The following is a 22,627-nucleotide window of genomic DNA, read 5'->3' on the forward strand; positions in this document are numbered from 1 at the left end:
CTGTGACTGCTAACTAGAATAGAACAGACCTGACTAGGCATTAAGATATCAGCCAACAGTTATACAGTGTGTTGATGTACCATTTTTGGGCTTTTGTCATTTTGGTTACTCACTCAAAGAAGATGCATGTCTGAAATAATATACTTTTGGGAAAAATATATATATATATATTCATAATGAGCTAATAAAATATTTCTCAATTCCACTAGATTGCTTTGATATTATGGATTTATACAAACAAACTCTACACAGTAAGGCAAAAAGAATCTACAGGCCAAAGTTCCCAAAGATTTGCAAATCTACCCTAAGTGTTGCATAGTCCATTCAACATAGCTGATAAGCATCACAAACACTGCAAACACTGACCGTGAAGTAGGATAATGAAGTTCAGTAACAGTGTGTTACCCGTATCAAAAGAAGGCGAAGGTTAACCCTTTGGAAGAGAGTGCATGAGGTATCTAGTAATGTTTAAGAAGGACTCACCATGATTTGTGTGTCTCAGAAAGCTAGAGATAATATTATGAGATACTTAGGAAAACCATGAGAGTGAGCAATAAGACAAAGTCCTTGATCAGAACATGAAATAGACTGTAAAGGAAGGAAACCTTCCTGATTGACTTTTGAGTTAATATCACATGACAAATATTGAATTTCCTTGAAGAAAATATTTCATTACAGGGTAATTTTACACTCTTCTGAAGAAAAAGAATGAGAAATTTTCCCAAAAAACAAAATCCAGAGATTTCCAATTCCACAAAAAGCAAGCAGAGTGGGATCAGCTAGTTAAGTGAAAGAATGGGAAAATCATCCTTTGGTAATTTGGAATCCTCACAAGAGGACTGCAAAAAAATAAAAACAAATACCTCAAAATTCAGTATATTAACTTTCTTCTTAAGCTCATGACATTACACTGAGCCTTTTTTTTACATCAGTTTATTGTAGCAAATAGCCTAGAACAGTAAAAGGATCTTTTTGTGTGTGTGGTGTTTTTTTTTCAAAATTGACACTATCAAAAATCAGTAATATCTTTTCCATTACTGGAAAAAACTTCTCAATGTGATCGAAATATGAGATTTTTTTATTATTTTATTTTTTATTATTTGACAGAATTATTGAAGGTACTTCTAATATGTGCTCTATACTATTACACTAGACAGAGGCCATGAAATTGGGCTACCATACACTCTGCTTCAGTGTTTCCATCACACAACCATCTGTCCATGGCAACTGGCACGTACTATCCAAAAGTGAGGTTTAAACATGGAAACTGAATGATGGAGAAAATGAGGTTTCCTGTGTTTTTTAAATTATGTCAGTGTATTTTTATTCAAACAAAAACTAATCTAACAGCTGCTGTATACTTTTGTTTACATGCTGTATGTCAAATTGCATTGTCCCTAAGGTACTTATAAGAGATGCTTTAGCAGTCATTTTCTTAAATACTGATGCCTATCCGAATTTGGATTTTTCCACCATTGAACAGAATGACAAGTACACGATTGCTGTACTTAAAGCAATCTTTCACAGCTGCTTTGCTTTTTCAGTGATCCCATTAAATTGACGGCATATGCCTGTGGGGTCTACAATGTTACAATTCTGCTGAACAAGATGTGGATTGTACAATACAAATTTTTGCAACAGAACTTGGCTTTATTGTACAAACCACTTCCCAAGTCATCCCTCTATTTATTTTTAACTGGAGCAGAATTTAGTTTGCAAACTTCCCTCTATCTGTGACCTTTACAGAATACCTGGTTATATTAATTGTTTACAAGTGCAAACTCTTAACCCTCAGCGGTTAGTAGGCATGAAAACCTATGAAGTCTCTTCAGTTCCTAAAATGAGCATGAGTCATGTCTTTTCTTGAACTGAACGAAGTAGCTGTGCATTAAATATGCTGGCACATCTTCTGCTTGAGCAAGTGGACCGAAATGGTGTGAATTGTTAATGCCTTGCTGCTTTGGTTCAAGGCTTGTGATTGATCATTTGCAACTATATCTACTCCTTGTTCCATGAAATCAAGTATGGAGTAATGGGTTCATCAGATTTTTGGGTTAAATTGAGAGTGAAGAGGTACTGTGTGTGGAAATAAGAGTTGCCATGTTCAGGGCTGGCCTTGTAACAGCATGGAATCTAAAGGCGATATTCAAAACCACTTCACTCATCATACGCTTACTGATTCTGAATAGGGTCCATTTGCAGGGGACATTTGGTAGTTTTCCAATACACTTTATGCCTCTCTCTTCAGTTCTACTACCCTGTACATTTTTTTTCTCTCTCTTTTTTAACTACAATAGTTTATAACAAGTCAGCATAGAAAATTAATAGATTCAAATACTTTGCTATGCAAAAGTAAAAATAGCCTAGGAATGAAGCGACTGTCCTCTTAATTAAGGATACTACCCAAATATTAAGTCATTTGCATGACTCAAATTAATAAGAACTCAGCAAAGTTTTACTTAAAATAAAGAATAATAATCTCATATTTTTAAAAATATAGTATAGAAAATTAGATTTCCAGGCAGAGAAGAGAGTTATAATAGTCTTAATTTTAGTTCTCCATCCACTCATCTGCAAGAATGACATGTTTCCAGACAATACAACATGGCTTGTGACTTTACAAACAGCTGTGTATGGGACCACAGCATACCCAAGCCAACAACAACCAGAAGTGACAACTTGTGATGGCCTGCAGGAGAAAAATCACATTACAGTATCTCCAACAGACCAAGAAAGGTAATGTACATCAGTATCAAGCTTGAAATGCTCACAGTGTTCTGTTTCTGCAACAGAAGCTTCACTATATATACTGTACTATCTTACCTCCTCTGTTTATATTTCATCCAATCAAAATAAATTATATTTTTTCCATTGGTTGAATGAGTTATTGATTCTAGTTATATACAGCTTGCAACCAGGTTTTCCATCTGCTCTTGTGCTGAAGTTCAGAGACAAAACTAAAAACTGAACTCATTTAAGAGAAACAGAGAAAAATAATTGCTAAAGGAGTGTACTGCTTCTATAAATTTGTGCATATATTTGATGATTATAGCCACCAAGACAGAGATGCATTAGTTCAGTGCAATTTCATCCAATCAAGGTCATGTGTGATTTTTGATTTCTTTTTGCTTAATATCTATTCAGATGAACGTAAGTCTACAACAATCTAGCTGATGCACAAATTTTTGGATTAAGATCTTTTGGGAGGCTTCAGTTCAACACAACATTGGAACTCCGGAAACAATCCTGAATGAAAAAGCTGCTCTTTTTCCAAATGTATTATAAAAATGCTGTGTCTTTTTCCCTCTTCTCACAAGAAGTGTCTTCATGTTATCATTCGAGGAACCTTGCTGAATTCAAGTTTTTATATTGAAATATTTAATTAGACTCTTTTTCAATTAATGGGCCTCATGATGGTTTTCTTAGCTCACAATTGACATTGAGAAGCTTTCACACACTAATGTAAGGAGCTGTGGCACATGGAAGGGATTCATCAATCCCATGGAAATATTTTATGAAGACCACCCTCACAGTAGAAATTCCTTTTCTAACATTTCAATGGAATTTCCTGCACTTTAATTCATGCCCATTGCTGATAATTCACTGAATATGGAGAATAATCTGGATCCATATTCTTTACTCTCTTACTGTCAGATATTTATGCACACTGGTATGAACCTCCTTGACTCATCTCTTGAGGTTAAACAGGCACAGCTTTCTCAGCTTTGCCTCTTAAGACAAATACTCCAGTCCCTTAATCATCTTTGTGGCCTTTCATTAGACCCACTCAAGTGTGTCTGCATCTTTTCCGTATTGGGGAAACCATAGCTGGGCACAGCACTGCAGATGTGCCACAGTAGCGGTGAACAGAGAGGAAGAACTGCCTCCCTTGACCTGTTCAAATGCTCTTGAAATACAGCCCAGGATGCTGCTGGCATTTGCTTCAAGGGTGCATTGTTGGCTCGTAGATAATTTTATGCTCACGGGGACCCCAAATCCTTTCCTAAAAAGCTGCTTTCAGTTGTTTAGGTCTCCAGCCAGGTGGATGGCATTACAGCTTTCCATTTGCAGGACTCTGCATTTCCATTTGTTGAATTTTATGGGATTCCTGTCTGCCTAGTTAACCATCCTTTCTCCAGTAGTTCTAATGTGCAAAAGTTCTTTAAGAATTATATGAAGAAAAGAAACAATACATACTGCCAGATTCAATAAGAGCAGAATTTATGGAGAAGGTAGACAGGTTCTGGAGAAAATGAGAGAGAAAATTTGTAGTTGTGGCCTAACAGATCTTTCTTTTATTCAGGCAAAATCTTACTTCTAATGGACTACAGCTATAAAAAACGTTGTGTAAGAAGGGATATATTCAGATTTCATATCATGCCATGCAACTCCAGATACTGTTCAGAGCTATTACCTAAGAATAAAAGGCACTGTTCTCCATTCAGCCAAATAAACATGCTGCAAGATAGTATGCCAGAAGGAGGAAAAAACTGATCTCATGTCATTTTTATGCACTCTAAATTACTTAGTCAGGTAAAGATGCCTTATGATGGAACTTAACACTTTGTCAGTGCTCTCCTGACTACAACCCACCATTTCACCAGCCACACGTTTGACAGACCTATTCAACAATCTTATTATTTTTGCCTCCTTGTAGTGAGCCTTCTACACTGAATAGAATAAGGTGTTTACAAAGGACTATATTCTGCAAGTCATATAAATTCAATAGATTCAGTTGTGCCTTCTAACGGAGTTTTACAACTTCACATAGGTAAGTGGAACTTAGAACTGAGCACTAAGTTTTATTTAAGTATTAAATTTTAATATAAAATACATACCTCTTCTCTTAGTATTAAATAGTACAGATGATTATATGTAATAATATATTGCACATATACTACTAGACATTATCTACTATAATAATACATATACAATAATATATAGCTTATGTAACATTACAATACATTATATATAGTGCTTTAAATTGGTTTGACTAGACCAGTAAATAAGAAATCAATTAAAATATATACTTCTAGTAACGGGAAATAGAAGCATAAGGGGAGAAAAATAGTATGTAGCACACAATACTTGATAGTAGGCATAGAGCCAATTTTTGTATCTCTATGAGAACACGAAAAATACAAGCTCCACAGAGATGTGCGTCTAAATTCATAATTATGATCTTAGCCATGTTAAGAAGAAAAACATTTCTCAAGCTATGGGATCCAGTTTACTTCTGGATCTACCAAACAAGACACATCTACTGAATTCCACATCTAAGGATAAAAATGCCAGACAGAAATTGAAATTAAATGTAGGATGAAGTGCAGAAAACAAATATCTGTATTGATATGTAATTGAGGCCATGCAATTGGCATTGAAGATACCTATGTCACAATACTGGATTTCACTGTGAAGACAGAGTTGACTGTTTCATGGTGACTGAGTTAAATGGACATCCTAGTTTTAAAGCAAATATTTTATTAGTAACCTATGTTTATATGAATGCTACCATTGCTGTAAGTGCAGCTAGTCTGTTATTAGAGAAAATGAGGCATACAAAGGATTAACACATATCTTATTCTATGTGTCACTGATGTCATCAGTATCACAGATTGGAAGTGCCACCAAAGAGATAAATTATTCAGTCATATAGAGTAGGAAGTCCTGAAAATATCAGTGAGTTCTTGTTTCAATGGTACTGACATAGTATATTTTTCCTCAGTTTTTCCTCAGTTACTTTGTGGAATATGTAGATGAGACTACCACATACTGTAAAAAATTTCAGAAGCACTCTCTGTGGCATTACTGTCCCCAGTTGTTGGTTTTTTTGTTTTTTTTTTTAATAATCAGGAATTCTTTCCTTTTTGTTTATTTGTTTGTTTGTTTGTTAACTTTGACTTGAAAATACTTGTCAACTATGAAATAATAAGAAATTGCTGATAATGAAGACAGTCTCCTCCTTTCCTAAAACACAACCAAGGAATGCTACCTGGCTTGAGAGAAGATACCGAAAACCCTGATAGCCCTACTCCAAACCAGGAAGAAATTTGATTTGTTTTTCTGAAAGTGGCTAGGAATAGAAAAGAAGTTAAGTAGGCTTCTTAGGTAGACATATGTTCAGGCATACAATCAAAAGATTTTAAGTCCCCATTTAATAATTTACAAGGCTTATGCTTTCCTTGGATACTTCCTTCACCATACAAGGAATATTTATAGACACAGGCACCTCTAAAGTCTGAAGCTCTTGTACTTCTTTGTTTAAAATAAATCTTTGATCTGAATATCAAAGATAAGGAAAAAATAGCATAGGGGTATTTTTTGCCTAAGTAAATTTACAGAACACAGACATAACTATTTGTTAGAAAACAGCCCTGAAGGAGAGCTCCAAGAAAAAAAAAAATTGCTCTCATGAACAGCAAAGTTGTAGTGATATCTTGCATATAGACCATATAGAAGGACGTTTACCCTGTTGTGTTTTGCCCCATGGAAACTGAAAGAAAATGCTATCAGACTAAAGAAGTACCTACAGAAAAAAACATGGACAATCACTTGAAAACAGGATGAAAAACAGTTCAAATATTAAAACGTCAGAATTACATAAAAAGAATAGCTTCATTAATGAACTTATTTATTGACTCTGGCTGCAACTTCTTACTGCATTTTTTAGTTCACATTAAGGGCACCAACCTACAAAAGGGATGAAAGAAATAATACCAGATTCACTTTTCTGAGCTCTAACTGTAGTAAAGAGAAAATCTGTCCTAAAAATTCTACTTACTACTTATAACATTGCCAGTGATTTCTCCACATATATTGTAGTACTATCTTACTGGAGAATTAAAATTCATACTCAGTTTTCAATCACCTAAAAACTTAGGGGAAAAAAAAAAAAAGTGTTACTGTAAATAATTAAGATTGAGTTAATGAAAAATTAATTAAGAAAAATGATTAATTCCCCATCATAGTATGAATATGTTCTAAATATATTTTAAACAGCTACAGTTTAAATATTAATCACTTGGAGAACAAATGTCTTTGGAGCACAGTCTACTATCCACGTAAAATTCAATGTGCAGACGTTGATTCCTTTGATTTCCAGTAATGACTATATCTATACATAAATATAAATTTGTATATGTAAATTTATGAGGAACACATTAAATCAAATATTCCCAGTTATCCTTGGGGAAAAAAAAAAAAAAAGTAACTGTTACCCTTACAACAGTTCCAGAAGGTAAAAAAAAATGTCAGGTGTTTTTTACAAGGTGAAATAGTAGGAAATGAGCAAGAAAAACTAAACCAATCTCTATCTGATATTTGACACATACATGTTACAAGATATAGAAAGAAAATTGTTATTAATTTCTAATTAGCTTAGCTATGCAAAAAGATGAAAACCCTGTGTAGTTTTTTAAAATGTGCTTTCACAGACCATATGCACTCATGGTAGAAATACAATGCAATGTCCTAAAAGTTACTTCAGAAAGGTGACTTCAGAAAAAGACTTCTTAGCAGTGTAAAGTGTGTGGCTTGCTACTGCAGATGAGTAACACCAGGTGCTGCAGGAAAAAAAAACAGGGGCTGCACTGTCCCTACTATATGTTTTTTAGCTATGTATTTTGAAGAGCACGCAGTTTCAATAAAAAGATATGTTAATCTCTAGAAATGTAACAATTGCTTAATTTAAACATCCACGTTGTTCTGTTTTTCCTAGTCATGTATTAGAGCTACTGTTTTAGACAGAAGTCTCACACTATTAAGATTTATGCTGAACCAGATTTTCAGATTGAATAACATGAAGTTGCAAGGCTCAGTCACCTTAAACACGTACTTCAGCCTTGGGAGTACTATTTCTTTGCTACATGTTCTTCAAATAATTTTATTGAATACTTAGATTGTCTTTGTTTAGACTGTACAGAAATCACAATACTGGAGAATATGCACAATAGCTGCTATTATATTATGGAATACTAATGCAAATATTATGAAAGAGGTGAATCAACACTATTGGCACTATGATTAAAGCAGAAACTGTCACCAAAAGAATGCTAGTGAAAAAATTTCAAGAATAAAGTCTAAGATAAATAGCACACATGTTACATTTTGATGATAGAAGTGACAATACTCTGACCAGGAGAAATTCACTGTTGAGAAAAATTATTGAAAAGATAAGGGAAGTGGAAAATACTAGTGACGTTATTCATCTGTCATTCCTATTTCAGGTGAGTCAGTTGAATATCCTAAACTACCTTTTCCAAGATGTTTATACAGAACACAAAAGCAATGTAATACATAAAATGGTATCAGTCTAGTAAATGCTAAGAGAAATTTGTTCAGTTATAAAAATCCCACATGCCACTTCAGTAACAAACATTCCAATGTGAAAAATATATCTGTTACCTCAACAAAATCTACGCAGATGTCACTGCACATCAAACTTCGGAGCGATACCACCTCTTCAAAAATTATAGTTTAAAATAAAACAAAGAAAATACACCATGAATAAAGTTTTGTGTTTCTCAGCCTTTTTTCTCTGTTTTTCACTTTCAGATTTAATTTCACTATTTTTAATGCTGCTCTAACATGCGCAAACATGGAACTTTTCCGAAGGTGTTGCATACCACTAAGGTTTGCTAAAATTCAGCACATTTTCTCCTTCTTGCCCATTTTCCAAAAATTTGCCTTATTTTTGCCCAAATGCCATATTTCTGATCCAGTTCTACTTTAACTCTGAACTCATTTTCTGGCAAGGAAAAAAATAGGAAAACATATGACACAATTTCTGTAAGTGGACTCAAGGTCCTCCAGTAGTTGTAGTTTCCGATTTCTTACAACTAGTGGTCCTTAGCTTTCTAGGCAGATGTGTAGCTGAGAATACTCCTCTCAAATAAATTTGGTAATATCAGATTCTAGCCCAATCAGAACAAAACAGAATCTGAACCTTTACTTGAGTCTCCCATTTCAAATTCTAGTCTGTCTTAAAAAAAATAATTAAAATATATATATATATTTGAGAAGGTAAAAAGACTCACTAAGATTACTTCAGAAATTTTCTAAACTTTGACAGAAGAGAAAAATTGCTTCATACCAGTTCAAATATGCATGGAAGACAAAAAAATCTCTCTCACGTCTTCTTTCAAATTTTATAAACACGGTTATTAATCTTTCTGGATTTAACTGCATAATGATGGGCATCTTTAGCATGAAAAAAAAAACAAACACAAACAAACAAAGAAAAAGAAAACAAACATTCTTCAATGAATTCTTCAATGAATTGTGATTCCTATTTGATAACCACCAGCTTCATATTGGCAGCTATATGGTCGGTATGCTGCTTTTCCATCAGAAATCTGTCCAGTAAGTAAATGGTACAGTCTAGCAGATCTTGAGATCAGTCTAGCAGATTTTGAGAATTGAAAAAGAGACAGTTCACTGTGTTATTTAGGCTCTTCATTGAGATGGATCTAGCATATCTCAAGTGAGAATGCTATCACTTTTTACAGAGGTTCAGAACAAAAAGAATCAAACATTCTCCGTTTTTCAGTTGTATTTGAGACCTCCCTGCTCACATCATTCTTTGCACAGACAGTTCACTTTTTCATTAATAGGTATAAGTCAGAAAATAAATTGTTACTGTCTACAGAGATTATTTTTGCAGAGCAGTATCAATCTGCTATTTTGCTTATTATACATTAAAAAAAAGAAAACACATTTTAATTGATTTTTTAAATCATGCTTAAGAAATTAAACTGCAAAGGGAACAACTCATGTCCTGTTCAAATATCAATATTTCTTTCAAGCAACAGGAAAATGCACTGCTTCTGACACACTGTTTGTGATTTGAGTACATCAGGACTGGAGTTGGTCGAATGAGGAAAATATGCTTAAAAATTATCGTACACATCATACGTGCCGCATACTGTTCTCATCCTTCCACTTGTCTTTGAATATTCACTCAAAGATAGGATATTAGGTTAGATTAAATTCCAGTCTGACACAGTATTGCAATTTGTACAGTCTTTCATTGCCGATTTATAAGCAAGAAATATGTTTACTTTTTTAAATCACTAGACAGCATAAAATATTATTTTGAAGATTTAAAAGTACTTCTATTTTGTACTTACAGTTGTATTGAATACCTGAGACACATATTTTGAATTTATTTCAATGTGTGTATCTTGATACATTCATTGTTCACTGGAGGATCAGATGCTCGTATAAAATGCAAATGTGAATTGCATGTAAACATATAACTTTGGCTTTAGTTCTCCTTTCCCTGAACCGAGAAGTACAGACTAGAATTTTCCAAAGAATTTTTGTCTTTCAGAGAAAACACAACAGCATTTTGGGGCTGTGCAGAGAACAAGATTCTAGAAACTATTCCCAATTAAAACTGACAATTTTAACTGGTTTATCTTTTACCTATACCAGCTCCCCTGTGTGGTTCATGGAATGATGAAACAAAACCCTTATGCTACCCATGGAGTTGCAGAAGGTCTACAATGACTGGATAAAAACGGTGGAGGCCAAGACAGCTTCTTTTAACAGCAGTGCTGGAGTACACTGACTTTAAACATGCTCAAAACTCTACCCTCAGTTGCTTTTGGATACCCATTACAAGAAGTATAAGGCCTCGTAGATGACAGTTCAATAATTAATGGTCCAGATCAAAAATATCCCCATGGAAAAAAGACAAAGGTTGATTAACACTTTATCAAGCTACTGATTTGTTGTGAAGTTTAAAAATCACTGCTGAATCTTTTTGCTCCAGTGTACAAGAGTATGTACAAGTTTGATCTGAGTATTTTAATTATACTTATCACAATGAATGTAGAAGTTATTATTCAACCTTCTAGATTTACCTGAAAACAAAGAGTGTATTACCCTAAAACCTACTAAATTACCAAAAAATACTATAGATGAAAAAAATTGCACAGAGTGTAACTTTGAAATACTTTGTTATGTGGTTACGGTGTTATATATTTTAAGACAGATATTTTTTTATTTTTTTTTATTTTAATTAATTTTTTTTATTTTAAGACAGATATAATCAAACTTGGCTGTATTTTCAAATACATTATCCATGCCTCAGATAAACTTAGAAATAATATTCCTTGTTAATAAATCCTCTATTACATATATTGTTAGAACACACAAAAATAGGCATAATCATAAGCTAGGCTGATTACTGGGTAAAGAAGTGTAGGTTAAAGAGCAGGAGGGCTATCAGGGGAGAAGGTTCACTGAGAAAATTTTACCTTATTTTTCTTAAGTAACATGAACTTAAATATAACCCCTAGTTTTGTTGAATTCCAAGGCTTTGTAATTCAAAAGAGTTTTTGGTTTCTTTTTATAAGAATAATCTATAGTTACAGGAAAACAATAAACCAGTGGTAGCAATGAAGGTAATTTGAAGATGCATTCATACATGTTAATAAACAAAGGTTACCTTTTCAATTTGATTTTGTGATGCAATAGTCTTGGAATTATCCTGCCCTATCCAGTTCTTAAACACTATAAACCTGTCAGAATTCTTGTCAACAATATTCTACATGCAGTTGGAAATGACAGCTTCATTTTCTTTTTGTTGAAACTGTTATGAAGAACCAGGCCATTCACTATCCGAGTTACTTTCCTCATTAATGACAGATGGTCTGAAAGAAAAAGAAAAAAAATGTAAAGTCAATATTTGGCTTCAAAATTAAAAATGGACATATCGTGCTCCCCTTTCCATATTACCTTAAAAATACACACTGGCCTGTCTTCACTTAGACGCTGGTATTTTCTGAAATTCTACCACCAGCTTCCTACTAACCGTGACATAAGCTGTAGCAAGCTGTCTGCAGTGATAGCCTGCATAAATCATCATTCCTGAAGGGAACAGATGTTCAGGGTATGAAAGAGTAATACCACAATTTAGTCATAATTAAAATTCACCTTAGCATGCCTCTTTCAGTGAGCAGAGAGGAACATTTCACTTCTCACCTACAAAAATGAAATGTCTCTCATTTCTTCTGCTTCAGAAAAATTAAGCCTGACCCTCTTGTACATCACTTGAATTTCATATCTGACACTGCATCATACAGATGACACCTTTATTTCACATCGACTGTTTGTTTCCCTCTTTTCTGAACACTAGAAATTGACCTCTAAGTGGTGTAGTGCTCTGCACAAAATGCACTTACAATTAAATCTTTAAAGAATATCAGTGTACATTGCACACAAAATATAAACAGGAAGTATCTAGCAATACTGCAGCAATAAATATTTTATTCATAATAATGTATTCAAAACATAAGAACTAGTGGCCTTTAAAAATTATTTAATAATCTAAGTTCACTAAAATTACTGGGAGGTAGATGATTAACTCAGTTAAAAATTTGATCCTTAGTCTTGTGATGGACAATTGACGTTAATGGAATGAGTCCGTGTACATAAGTTCAAAAATGTAAGTCTCATACTGATTTATTACAGTTGGACTTCGTAGGTGCATGACAGTTCTTTTGAAAAATGTTTCTATTCACAAATCTTTACATCATGAGGCTACATTCTTATTAAATACAGAGTATATGTTGAGTACATTAACGGATTCTCTAACCCACATATACAAGCAGCAAATATAAGCAGCCCAGATTTCATGATGATTTGCTGGTCTAAGACAAAACACAATTTTTTGTTACACCAACACTGATATAGGCAATGAATGTAAAAAAAACAATTAAAAAGTAAGCCATGGATTAGTTTCTTTATTATATATCCTCTGTGACTGTCAACCTATGGAACCTCACGGTGGATTCTAAAGTCAATGGATCAGATCCTCAGTTTAAATTAGATAACATTACTGAATTAAGTTCTGATACAGACATTTATCATGACAGAGAATGTGCATTTACAAAACTATTACTCCAGTGGGGGTCATTTTGTAACCGAAGTTAATTATTTCTCAATATGCAAATAAGTTTTATTTTGAGGCATTTACAAACTAGTGAAGTCTTTTTCCCTCTACAAGGATGCATCTATGTTAGCTTTCTAGTTTAAACAAATACTGTAGTTTTTAAGTGAGGAACTTACAGCTTCCACTTAACGTACTTTCATTCACATCACAGAACTGTGTCAGAGTATACAAACTGATTTGGGTGAATAAACAGTTTACTCTAAGCAGCTCCATTAGTCCATTGCACAGACAAGAGCTAGCCCAGAGTAGAATCTCTTAAAATTTGTGCAGTGCGGAACTAAGTTACTTTGTACTAATTGCTTCATTCCATAGATCTGATTTTTATGTGCTGTACTTGTTAACACATATACATCACATATATAATTTTCCTGATTTTTTTTTTTTTTTTTTTTTTTTTTTTGCCAGAACTCTTCTTGTTCCTTGTAAATTTACAAATTTTGCCTTATGTTTGTCTTTCAAACAGCACATATACATTTACAGTTCTCTGGAATGTGTTCTGTAGCCACTGTGAAATCCAATTGGCATGGGCACATTATATGAATTCATTAGAAATCAGCTGCTAAAGTACACAACAGTCCCTGATCAGGTTTTACCATCAAAGGACTTTGCCAACGCCAGTAGCAGTAGGTAGACAGACTCCAAATAGCATTTTACTCAGCATACATAAAACTTGAACATCAGGTAGGATGCAGACAAACAGCACTAGTTCTTGCCTCTAATGGCTAAATTAACAATGCTAGATTGAGAAATGCAGAGACTTCACTGAATGGCATTAACAACCTTGTGTGTTTAAGTCCTTATTAAACAACTGGGAAGTGTTCGTTATTACTGATTTATTATTCCTCATACAAGGAAGTGTTACTGCTTGGCTGGGGTAACCGTAAAAGAATGTTTTTTTCTGTTTAGGTATCAACATTAATAAGTGTAGTTTGACTTTTTCCTGAGCAGACTGATACTTGGAAAAGAACTGGCAGCCGATTGAAATTATAATGAAAAATGACAGAAAGTGAAACCTACAGACTGCTTGGCCTTGAACAATAAGAGCAAATAGATGCCGTAAGGCAAATTTAGGAAGATTACTGCTGCCTAAGCCAAAGAATGCGATGAAGACACATTTTGCCCACCCTTTAAGGTTATCTCTAAAATACCCCTTAGGGTTGGTGGGAGAATTACTCTGAAAGTCAAGCTTGTCTATACAGTATAAGCCTGCAAGGAGGCTTCAAACACAATAGGAATAAGCCTTCTAAGATATTAATGGCCAAAAAATACTAAGCATGACCATTCGTTTCTAGCCAGGGCTAAACAAGACATCAATGAATCTGCTACATGCACAGAGGACAGGCACTACAAGGCAGTGAGCATGCTTTCACTGTTTCAGACCAAGACATAAAATCAGCCACTTGAGTGTCTTTGTGTTCCCTTATTCACAGCAAGAAATTACTTTTGCTACCTGAAATCATCTGAACATTAATGTGGCTGCACATCCTTATGCCACCACCGTGACCCTTCCTGATTTGAGAAGTGTGGAATTTATCTCCTGGGATTCACAAACCAGGAATCCACTAGCAAGACATACGAGGTCTGCTCTGAAAATAATACCTCCTATTTCATTATGTTAGCCCATAACATCAGTGGCAGATGTTGGTGGTATAACAGTAAAGGTTCAACCACCAATATTCCGTTACATTTTGTTGCCATGCAAAAGGTGGCAGCAATGGGGCAGTCTGACAGAAAGGCATCTGACACAGAAGTGCAGATGAAGGTGTGGAACTGAATTCCTCTGTGCAGAAATACACAATAATGCCAGGCCCCGTATCAGTTTAAAGACTGTAAATTACATTGCCTACCTTGGCTGGACTGCCCTACCGAATGATCCAGATTTAGCACCTTTTGACTTCCATCTCTTCAGGCCAGTGAAAGACGGACTGCATGGGCAACATTTTCCTAGGAACAATGACATTGTGTCAACTGTGAAACAATGTGTCATTTCCACTGGTACAGATTTGTACCAGCAAGGCATGCACACTCTTCTTCAACACTGGTGAAAATGCATAGCTAATGGAGCTGACAACGTTGAAAAATAGTGTTCAGTAGCTGAGAATTTGCTCTATCAAACAGTGTTGTCACTTCCATGGAAACAAATAGGAGGAATTACTTTCAGAGCAACCTACATAGAAAAGAGAGAGAGAGACTCTCATAGAGGCACAATGAAAGGACATGATAAAGCAGTCACAGACACAGCATGGGAAGACTTAACTAAATGTAAGGCGAAAAAGAATCACAGTAATTAAGCAGTGAAATGGCTTGCCCAGAGAAGCTGAGGAATCTCCATCTTTGGAAATTTTCAGAATTTAACTGGAGAATGCCCCAAACAACCTAGCCTACTTGTCGAAGTCAGCCCTGCTTTGAGCAGATGACCTGCAGGGGCACCTCACATACTGAATTATTCTGTGGTTTTCAATAATCCTGTCACCATGTGATTTGTTGTCTTAATCACTAGGTGCTTGATTTTGCAAATTTACAAATCTTAACCTAGCTTTTTATACACAATATTTAGTTTATATTATAAAGTATCATAATTGTCAAAAAATAAATATGGTTGGTATTGTGCTTAATGTTAGTTGTTGAAATGTCTAAACAAGATCAGCAAAACTAGTAAAAACTTTTGTACAGAAAGTGAAGATTAACTCAGTAAACTGAAATGACAGTTAGACCTGTGGATAAGTAGAGTGCATTACCGAAGTGGAACTGTCTCAAAACACATGGTAACGTTGGTACTGCTAATTAAAGTGGTTGCAAATTTTTTAAATCATCTCAAAATGTCAGAATTATATTTCATATCCCTATTTCATGTAATCCCTTCCTGCAGCAAAAGGATTCCTTGTGATATGAAGACACAAGAGTTTGCTAAAAAGGTTGAAGAACATGGCTTACAGAATTACAAATATAGATTCACAGAGCACTTACATTTTAATTTGAAATTCCCTATCTAAATACTGAACTGATGATTCATGATCTAAGTCCAGGTAATTTATAAGCATTAAATAAATTTTTCAATACAACAAACTTATTTCAAAATATAGTAACTCAGTTTTCTTGTTTTCCCATCACCTACCTCCTTCATTCTGGATTGTTTTACATCATCATTGCATAACAAGATTTACACAGTTATAAGAAACTTTATTTAAATGATAATAAAAAGAAACAGACTTCCAGGCTTAAAGGAACTACCAAATGGTATTACAAATACACTGATATAGTATGATACGTACTGTGTTATTTATATGTACATACACATATAATTTCTTTCCCTTTTCTCACATCCTGTTAGAAATAAATTCCAATAAATGTATAATTGAACTTTGATAACCTCATAAATCCAAAACTTAATCTGCAAAAAAATATTTGTTTCTATTAAACACAGGGCACAATTTCCCCAGTTAATACTTTTTAATAAAGATTCTGAAAACCGAGCAATGCATTTTAAAGGGAACAACACAGTAATGCAGAAATTAATCTGAAACTTTTTAATATATAATGTAACAAATTACAAACTTCTCTGAAATATATTTATGAAACAAGAAAAATGTCCAAGTTTCCTAAAATATGAGCGTTCTAGTAGTAACAACACGTAATGTTGCATTCAATTACTTCTTTTGTCCAAATTACAGAAGCCTCTGTACTTGGGAAATACATTATGCCCAGGTCACATTCCTGGGTTTAGATAAGTTTACAGTCACTCCCTTTTCTCTAAATACTTGAGAATTTTTTGTTTCTACATGTTCAGAAGTGTCACTTATTGCCATAGGCACATTGGCTATATTTAACTAATAATGACAGCTGTTGTCATTAGATTTTAAACTCATTAACACTAGTCTGACATATTATTTGAAGTATGTCTTGATTCTAAATTTGATTAAAATTATAAACATCCCATCTTTTCTGCCAATCAAAATATTTCATCCCCCTGCCCTGAAGTTTTCCATGAGCTTTTCAAGAAAAAAGGTCATGGTACTAGCATCCATTAAAACTAAAGAGGACCCCCAGCTTGTGAAAATACTCTTATACATTTTTCCGAAAGCGCAAATATAGGTTTAGCTTCATCAATGAATTAATTAAATTAAATTAAATTAAATTAATTAATTTGAAAGTTTCCCATAGTGTTTTAAGTGACAGAAATCACACTTTACAAAAAACATATTCTTAAAAAAAAAAAAAAAAAAAAAAAAAAGTAGGAACATTTTACTTTGGGAAATAAATGAAAATATATACATGATTAGTCATTGAAATTTCTAATATTAGTCAAACAACCTAAACAGGGAATTAATACTAAAATTTAAGCAAAATTTCCTATGATTACACTCAAGTAGTCCAGCAACAGTGAAGATGGTTTCAAGAACTCCAAAATCTGATGTTGGTAGTTTAAAATAAACAATATTTTTTTCGTGCCATTTCATATGAATTTCTCAAAATGAATTGTTATTGTTATGAATCAAATATGAATTGTTTACACTCAAAATCTGAAATGTCGAGTGGATGTGCAAATGGCAAACAGCATAAATAAGATGAATCTGTAAGCGACTGCATCAAAAATGATAAAAACGTATAGTGTCTAGGTGAAAGGTTAAGGTTCTATGGCTTTACACCTCAGTCCAAAATTCAACTGATAGGTTGACACTTTAGAATTATAGAATCATAGAATCGCTAGGGTTAGAAAAGACCCACAGGATCATCCAGTCCAACCACTCGTTCGCCCTTCACCAATGGTTCTCACTAAACCATGTCCCTCAACACAACATCCAAACGCTCTTTGAACACCACCACGGTCGGTGACTCCACCACCTCTCTGGGCAGCCCATTCCAGTGCCTGACCACCCTGAGCACCCTTTCCTAACGTCCAGCCTGAATCTTCCCTGGCACAGCTTGAAGCCATTACAATGCAAACAATTTTTTTCTATTTGTCAGGGAAAAAAAGAGAGAACATTTCTTGAACATTTCTTCTTCTTGAAGAGAGAAGATTTCTTGGATCTAGAATGATAAGACCATCTCCTTGTGGACTGGGACAGCAAGCAACCAATTTAGTTTTGGAGGATTTTATACCAAGGGTCAGAGATTTAAGTACAAAATATTTCAAATAAATTCCTACTGCAGTCTGTAAGTTAGCAGGGATAGATGTCCCAATGTTTTGCATTACTTAAAGAATGTTTCATTGTTATAGTTCTGCCTAGTGCAAAGGAACTAAAACAAAGGTTCTACAGACCAAGATTGTTAGTTGATTATGCAAAAGATATGGACAAAACTGCCTTCCAAACCCTGGTTCTTTCTACGCATAAATAATTCTCAAAATTTACCCTGGATCTGTCTTCTATGACATGACTAGGAAGGTCAAATCAGACTACTGACTAAACAGAGCTATACTTTTCACATATAATTACATTAAATGCATTTGCTGTACCTTAGTGCTTCCATATTGTTTTCATTCAATACGTAATTTTAAAGCTATGTTTGGAAAATAATTGTCCAGTCTAGAAAATAGCACTACACATATATATACACTCACACTTAGTGTGTATTGCCACTTTATACACATATACATACACATAAATACATATTATCACATTTGGCTATCAGTTTACACCTTCTAGTTAAGTTGTCATCTCTCATTCCATAAAGCCTATTGTGTGCTCCTAGAAATCAATCTAGTCATTCTGTCATGGTGGAAAATTTATTTACAGACCAGAAACATCATCAAGCTAAAGTACATCACAAACATTCCACTTATTTCTTTAAGAAACTACCAAGTTTAATGCACAGGAGAGAGAAGCCTATGTCTAGGAAATTAAGTTAAAGTCAGGCAACATACATTTACTATGGTTACTGAACCATCAATATGACTCCATGTCTAGATAGATATTTTTTATAAAAATCTGCTGTGAAAGTGATTGAGGAAACACTATATGCACCTTCGCTTTTGGTGTCAAAAGAAGCAGCAGAGTTTGCTAATTGTGAAATCTAAAGGAGGAAGAGATGCAGCATTTAAAGGAGGTATCATATCATTAGAATCCTGAAAATGAAACACTGAAGAGTTCAATGCCATTGAGTGGCTAGAAAGGAAACTTTTAGTATCATGAAGGGTTCCAAAATAGCTCTGAAGTGGATACTTCACATTTCAAATAGATAATCACAACAATAAAGGGCTGTAAAAATGTGCAATAATAATTTGAATATAGTTTTTCCATGATAAAATATTAAAGTATGTTATCTGTCAGAAACAAAATCTAAAATATAATCTCTGTTATACTAGCAACTCTCTCAACAGTGAGGGGTTCTGTTACTCTTTCAGGATATGATTAAGCTATTGTCTATCTAAGGTATCCAAGAACATTTTGATGATTCAAGAACAAACTTGTATAGCTTCCAATAAGTCCCGTGGTGTATTCTGAAATCTTCAACCTATACAATAAGACAAATGAGCTCATAATTTGGAATGAAATACATATTTTTGCATACTTTTATGATTAATTTATAGCATATTCTTTTTTTCAGATCAAAATCCAGTATAACTGCATTTAAATAATAACACTTTACAGTAATTATGAGAAAAATTGTAATAAAAGGTGTTAATTTCAAGATCATAGAGGAATGTATTTTTTCTGAAAATGAAATGTGACAACTCCAGTTCATACATTTTGATGAGAAAAAGTGCTTGCTATAAGTGTTTGTAGCAAGAATACTGTTATTTAGAATGCTGCTTGGAAATGAAACATTTCCAAATGGATCAGTAGTTAAAACTATAAGTGTCAACCATTTCAGTGACATTTAATCCTTACAGAAAAGAAGTCCTATTTTCAATGTACTCACACACATTCTTGTCAACTGGAACTTGTCATGGTGAAGTATTAAATTTTGTAGATCACACGGCATCTAAATGTTCTTTAACAGAAAAAATCATGTATCTTTATTTCAATACAGACACAAAATGCAGCATTAAGAACACTAAATTTGGATTACTTTTTTCACTGGTCTCTTTTTCAAAGGGTATCAATAAAAGACAAAATCGTTTTCATTATGTTTGGTTTTACTTTTAAAATATGACAATGGAAACGTACATATTATACAATTACAACTCTAAACAGAAGAACATTGGCTAAGTCGCAAAAATGTGATCATTTATGAGCTCATTGTTTCCATATCTGTTCATAGACACTAGCAATACATTCTCAGAATTATTAGACAATGCAAAGTGAGGTTTAAATGTTTATAAAAATTACTGTTGAACAAAAACTAAAATGAAGGTACACTCATCCACTATTAACTATAGTAAATGAATATAAAATACACTATCTTAGTTCTTCCATTTTTTAAACATATTCAAAACATTATTTTTAAAACTGTAAAACGGTGAATTTATTTTGAGACAAGAAAATCTCATTCATTAAAATAAAATGTACTGTTATGGTAAATGTCTTGACTAGAATGATACTTGCAGTTTGCTATATTTGTACCAAAAATGCTATAAATGCATACTTGTCAACACCCTTAAAGGAACAGAACAGGACACAGTATCTTTTAATCCAGCCACTAAAGTAACATAGCAATCTGTGTAATAAAAAAAACACAGAACACAAAAAACTTCCTTTAATTCAGTCATCCACAGCATAAAATCTGGAGGTCATAAACAGTTCCCTACACCCTAGTAATAAAATGGATTAATTAGATGAAGTGACTTATATGATCTGCAAAGTGGACTATGCTTCAGCAAAGAAGCCTTGTCACTATGACTTAGAAAAAATATATGAGCATGGCACATCAACAAAAATACTTTGGCCAAAATGCTGTCTGTAGAAAGTGATTCAGCTTAAGATCAGTGCAGCTAAATTAGATATTGTATACAACAAGACTACCGACAGGTGAGTTGTATGTCTAGTCAGTATAGTCATATAAAAATACAAATGCTTAACTTCTCTGAAGGCTCCTACAGAAATCACTCTCAGTGGTACAGTGAATTAGATCTGAGTATAAGTGGTTTTGGACTGCTGTCCAAGTCCACAATCAATTGGTCATTCAAAACTCCTTTATTTCCAATTTAGTAATTCCCAAGCATGTTCAAGGTAAACACATAAACCGAAAAAAATACTGAATGTAAACTTACACGTGGCCATATTTTTTGCAATAGTGACAAAATGCACAAACATTTTATGAAAGAGCAATAGCTAATTGATTATTTTCTTATGCAATGCTGCTATTGTTACTAGAATTAAATTAAATGGAAAGAACTTATTATCACTTTAATTTCATAACTAATGAAGAAAAATTGGAGCAGTATACTGGACACCTGAAATTCAATTGCAAAGATGCAAGTGTTTTAAAATAAAAGCTGACAGAAGAAACAAGAGGTATTGAAAAGAATAAATAAGAATATCTAATATTTTTTAAGTTGAGAAACTGTTATAAATACAAACGCCTTCAAACAAACACACATGTATATGCACTCCAATATATTTCCAATGAACCAGAATTACATGCAAACACAGATGTTCATCATATGTAAATTACATGGAATAATAACATACCACAGGGCATTAACTCTTTGGCACAGTTCTGCAACATACAAGTTCTAAAATAATCTCTCCAAAATATGTTAAAAATGCTTGAGACTTGGTTCTTTTTTCTTAGCTAATTGGAATGACACTTTAAGTGATATGTCAGTTGTATTTATTATAAACATTTAAATAAATCAACAGAAGTGATAGCTTTCAATTTTTATCTCAGATGATAAAACTAGTCAGTTTCTTTATTTATTTATTCTTATTCATTTTCAATTTGAATTTTAATATGTAAGAAGGGCGAGGAGGTGAATAAATCCAAATCAACTGGAAAAAGCCATAACTGGGAATTCTAATTATTCCAGGTATTTATATCTCTTGAATCAATTAAAGTATGTGTAAGATGATATGCCTTTGACACACTTTGTGACTGGTTGAATATTTAAAATACAGATTTCAACAATGATGATGACTTTGCAAATATTTATGTGTAACTGTACTGTACATTTAAAAAGTCTAATTTCCACGTGATCACTTTTCAGGGCTGGGATATTAAAGTATATCATGCAAAACAGATTTGCTGGTGAAGTTTGAACTTGTTGTCTATGCATTAAGAATTTTAATGCAGCAATCAGTACGTTCACACTGACAAGTTATACTACCTTATTCTCTGTTCCTAGTCTTGCGCTAGAGAAAAAAAAAATGAAGTACACACTGTCTGCCTCTCTATATTTATACATTTCTGAAATCTATCTTCAATATACTGAAGCTAATTTAAAATAAATTTTTGACTCATACTCTCATACTATGTATAAATAACAAAAAATACAAGCCAGAAAAAGTACTATGGAATGTTTTTTAGAGAAGTAACACTTTTAATGTCAGTTCTGATTTCTGAGCATGTGGAATTCTACATTAGTGACATTTTCCAGCTCTATTGAAGTTGTAAATGGGAGTATAAAAAGGCCTATTTCTGATATTGGTGGTTTTTCTACTTACAGCAGTGACTTTTCCCTGTTATACTTACCCTTTTAATGGACATGCAATATGTTACTTTGTGCCCAAGCTCACCTACTCTTTCTTTTCTCAAAAGACAAGGCACATCTGCCACCTGCTCTAGTCT

At 33.6% G+C, this 22,627-nt stretch overlaps 1 long non-coding RNA gene across 2 annotated transcripts in view; it reads right to left on the bottom strand.

Moving 5' to 3' along the window:
* Nucleotides 1-17,735, bottom strand: part of LOC124417070 — a 104,465-nt gene extending 86,730 nt beyond the window's left edge. The window contains exons 1-3 of one of the 2 annotated variants that reach the window (XR_006939313.1): nucleotides 14,806-17,735; nucleotides 11,453-11,657; nucleotides 6,782-6,868 (exon numbers count right to left, since the gene is read on the bottom strand). This is a non-coding gene — a long non-coding RNA (uncharacterized LOC124417070). Of the gene's footprint in view, nucleotides 1-6,781; nucleotides 6,869-11,452; nucleotides 11,658-11,742; nucleotides 13,323-14,805 lie in introns of those variants that run through there. The other variant, XR_006939312.1, reaches the window with a different exon arrangement.
* Nucleotides 17,736-22,627: the final 4,892 nt, after the last annotated feature.

This window comes from Gallus gallus, chromosome 5 (assembly GCF_016699485.2).
Source record: "Gallus gallus isolate bGalGal1 chromosome 5, bGalGal1.mat.broiler.GRCg7b, whole genome shotgun sequence".
Lineage (NCBI taxonomy): Eukaryota > Metazoa > Chordata > Aves > Galliformes > Phasianidae > Gallus > Gallus gallus.